Below are 4593 nucleotides of genomic sequence, written 5' to 3'. Positions count from 1 at the left end.
TTCATCCAAAACTTACCTCTAGTCAAATGCTTCACTTACCTACATTAGGCAACAAACTGAAGTCCTCAGCTACTGTTGTATTCTGTCATTTACCTAGCTGCACTCTATTTCATTTTCCATCTCTTTTGAAGTGGTTTTGGTATTGATAACATCATAAAAGTAATTCAAGTGGGAGATGACACTACAAGAAAAGAGGGCATAGCTGGCAGTTCTCAAGGATTTGCAAGGACCTCAGCAGCATTGGAGATACTGGTATCATCATCTTCATTGGATGAGTTATTATTGAGATACTTCTGTACACATAATATTGTGTACAGAATTCACCCACCATCCATTGGTTGAAATCTGAATAGAATGTGTAGGGATTCTTGTTGGTTGTTTCATACTAATGTCCAACATTCATATCAATAGTTATAGTACAATATCTATCTGTTGGTTTGGGGTGATTGTAGTTGTAATTTTAGTGACAAAGGAAGGAGTGAAGTTCTCTACCAGGGGTGATATTGGAACTACAAATATTGTTTGCCAGCAAAATACCTCTATGGACAAGGTGCGTTAGATATTGACTGTTTTTCCCCCTTTATGAACAACCTGAGGCATTTCTCTCCGTTTAACTGGTTTGGGTTTTGTTTTTGCAGTGACATATGACCCAAACTGGTCTGCACATCTGGATTGGGCATATTGCCAGTTGGACTGTTGCTTCACTTCTACTGTTTATTGGTAAAATTCAAAATGGGTTGTGGTGTTCGAGTACCATTTTATTTTTTATTTTATAGAGCAAACACTACCAACTATGCTACAGGTAGGTAGTTGCAGTCAGTTCCTATCTTTTTATTTGTTTAAACATGTCATGGCTGGACTGGAACAGACCATTGTTTGGATTTGGACCAAACTACTGACAGAAAGGTCTGGTCTAATAGCCCCTCAACATCTACAGGTCCCTTTTTCTGCAGGACAGGAAACCAAAATAGGATAGGATTTTAAAGCGCAGGCTGAAACAGGTGAAATCAAGGACATTACTTGAATGCTACTGTAGGTACATGTGAAGAAATGATCAAAGGGGCCGTATTTGCCAGGGAATTGGGAGTTCCAACATGGTAGGAATCTGAAATTTAAGGCTATATCTGTTTCCTTTTGTTTGCAGCTTGATTTTGAGTTTTATGATCGATTTTCATAAAATGTGTGTGAATTTCAACATTAAGTGTATGTTTTTGAAATCTTTAACTGCACATGTAATCCTAAAATTTGAATGATCCAAATGACTTTTAAGATGGATTTCCATGAAAATATATATGAATCTCCATGAAATGTATGCTTATAAAACAATGTTGAAATCCTAGGCTCTGCTTGTTACTATATAAGTGCAACCTAATGGCCTTTAATAGAAATGATGTCACCTAATTCAGATTTAGAGACCAGATCATTTTAGAAGCTATGCACCCTATGGTAAAAATCAGAGTTCCTAGATAACTTTTCTGGTTAAAGATGTATATTGCTGACTATAACAGGAGAAAAATTTACAAAGAAAATCACATGACTTGGGAGTTATTTTTTAGACACGTTCTTTTCAAATAAAAACATATTCAAAACCATTAGCATCGAACATTTAGGCATTTTTCGGAAACTGAGTTATTTATTTTCTTCTTTTTGCAAGTTACAGTCTTTGTCTAGCATCCTTTGTCTAGCATCAATGCAAATCATAAAAAGGAAAGAAAGGGGAAAAAATCAATATTCCAATTAATCACATGACTAATATTCTTTCCCATCCTAGGATACTTGATGTTTCATTGAATGAGAATCAAGAAAAAGCTTCTAGACCAAATCTTTCTTTTGCTTATGCAAGCAGAGAAGCTAACAAGATTGCCAACACCCCAACTAAAGTTGTAACTTGTAAGATTCTCTTTTTATTGGGGATATGAACTTTGCTTTGGATATTCTTTTACTCTTTAATGAAGTTTGTGATTATCTATCACAAACTAAAAGATTAAAGAAATCCTTGGGCATATCAGAATTCCATGTACTAATTGGGTAACAATTTTTCATAAAGATAAGGCACATCATTTTAACTATAACGTAGATAATCCCATGATCTTTAAGTTCCTAGCTGCAAATGATTGTGCAAATGCTAAACATGTACATTGTTCAGGATATGCTGCACATGCAAATTGTACATCACATATACCATATCAACATGCCTTCCTAAATGGATAGATATGACAATGGAAATGCATGTAATCAGTACACCATGCATATGAGGTGCTCCATGCATTAAAAAATCACTTGGAATATGGTATCCAGATACAACACAGATACACCATGGTTGTTAATAGATATGATGTATGGATTTTACCTCCAGGTACAGGGCATAATGGTTATCAATGGGCTGTGAATGGGCCCAGCATTTAAAGGTAAGTGAAACTTTTTGCATCCTACTCAAAGATCTCGGATTTCCATCAAAGCACCTTTCTTAGAATTCAGATCTGCTATATGATGCTTGATTGAAAGAAATGGAATTTTCTTGTTTGGCCCAGCACTGTACTACTGTGTCTCAACTTTGGGTAGGCCTTAACACTTTATCAGGTTGGCCCCACTATTTTTGGATTAAAATTTTTGAAAATCTATTCTCATGCATTCATATCTACAGGCCAAGAGACTAATCTTGACATGCATAATTTGATTTATACATATCAATAAGGGTGTTGATATAAATTCAAAGGGAAATGTGTGGTTAATATTATCTTCTTAGTGCAAAATTTCAGTTATGCTCCCTTCATAGTTCAACGATTTGGATGGATTGGATTGCCAGGCAACTACCCTGTGTATGTTTAGAGAGTCACCACCATTTTTTTAGATGGCACAAAACTAACATTGGAGTTAGCCCTTTGATCAGATAACCATAACCATCTATTCAATGGCAATGGTTATAAAATAGGTGTTGTTGTTTAGAATCTTAGAATCCTTTCATCAATATGAAATTTTCATAGTGGCCCATAACAAGTGGGGCGAATCTATACCTTAAAAAAAATAAAATAAAATCCTAGATGATTTATAGGCTCAGAAGAATATCAATTGCAGCTTGATTGGCCAATAAGGCACAAGATTTGTGTTGGTATAGCAAGACGTCTAGCTTATCTCCATGAAGAATGAAAACTAAAAATTGTTCATAGAGACATCAAAGCCACCAATGTACTGCTCGATCGGGATCTTATACCAAAGATATCTAACTTTGGTCTTACAAGGCTTTGTATGAAAGAGTAGTCCTCTTGTAGTCAAAGGAACACCCACAATGTACTTTCCAGTTGAAAGAACATGCCTTTGTATTAATATATATCTAATTTTCTTATAGGCATTCAAGGGAAAACTTCAACACAGGCCTCTAGATCTCCTTCAATTACTCTGTTCAAATGGTACAAGGATAGCTCGGGAGCATTGGACGTTAGAGGATCGAAATCTCCTTCGATGCAAGTAATGCAAGTAAATCTCCTTTGAAATCTCTCTTTCCAAAAAAGAAAAAAGAAAAGAAAAGAAAAGGAAAGAAAAAAAGTTCTGTTTTCATTCTTTTTATTGTTTAAGAGTGTTCAACAACCAAGATCCATTGTCAATTTAGTCTTTAATGGCTTCAAAGAATCAGATGGTCATGATCTATCAATGCTAATAGATTCTCAACTTTTGAAATTTGTTCCTTTACTACTATTATTGTGATCATTATGTAGAAGATTCTTGCTTATTTGTCAGTTTATTTTATGACATCTACACTTCTTTCTAGGCCTACTGAGATGGCCTAAGTGGGGGCATTTAAAGGATCTACATCCAACTATAAAACTCTGTGAACCAGCACCTTTAGTTGTTGTTGATGATGCGCCAGAATATATAAAATTGGGACAAAAGCAAGAGGTGGGCAACTAGCTACTGATACTCATTGATGATTAGTTCATCAAATTGTTCATGCTAAATACGGAATATCTATTTAATTCAGTTGGCATTTTTTGGTTTCATTTTCTTAGAACCATATGAGTAATTCAGATTTATTTCCCAAACTAAAATGATCATGAAAAGGCATTCTATTAAGCTTCTGAAAATTTATTTTCACTAGTAAGAATGATCTGTCATCCTTCGATGTGCTCCATTAGATAAAAGTTTTCTTAATATTTCTAACATGGGTTTCTCTTATCTTCTGATTTTTCTACAATTGATTCAGAATTTCCTTCTTACTTGAATTGGGTTCTTATTTTTCTTTCTTAATGTTGTTCCCATGTACAAGTGGGGAATGCTGCAATGCCTGCTTTGATTAGCTCACATAACCTATTTAGATTAATTCTTGCTTCTTACAATTGCCCCATGTACCTACTAAAAAGCTAAAACTATTCATCTATAAGATTCTCGAAACATCAATTTTTGTTTCCTAGTGATCTTCTTCTTTCCTAGAAATGAATACACTTCTTTTGTTCTTTTTTATATCTTCTAATTTGATATTAACATAGAGATTTATTTCAGGTTGAGTACAATGATAGCCAAAATGCAAGCAAGCAAGATTCCTTACTTTTAAGTATAGAAGTGGCAGAACAGCAGATTCTGTTATTCTCCACCTCGTAT

At 34.6% G+C, this 4593-nt stretch overlaps 1 long non-coding RNA gene across 1 annotated transcript; it reads left to right on the top strand.

Moving 5' to 3' along the window:
* Positions 1-208: 208 nt before the first annotated feature.
* On the top strand, positions 209-3975 carry LOC131250479 (uncharacterized). Its single transcript, XR_009173415.1, has 5 exons — positions 209-550; positions 639-720; positions 954-1036; positions 3347-3474; positions 3767-3975. It is a non-coding gene; the product is annotated as an uncharacterized LOC131250479 (long non-coding RNA).
* The last annotated feature ends 618 nt before the right edge of the window (positions 3976-4593 follow it).

This window comes from Magnolia sinica, chromosome 1, assembly GCF_029962835.1.
Source record: "Magnolia sinica isolate HGM2019 chromosome 1, MsV1, whole genome shotgun sequence".
NCBI lineage: Eukaryota > Viridiplantae > Streptophyta > Magnoliopsida > Magnoliales > Magnoliaceae > Magnolia > Magnolia sinica.
The sequence above is the reverse complement of the archived record's forward strand: the minus strand, read 5'-3'. Positions and strand labels throughout refer to the sequence as shown.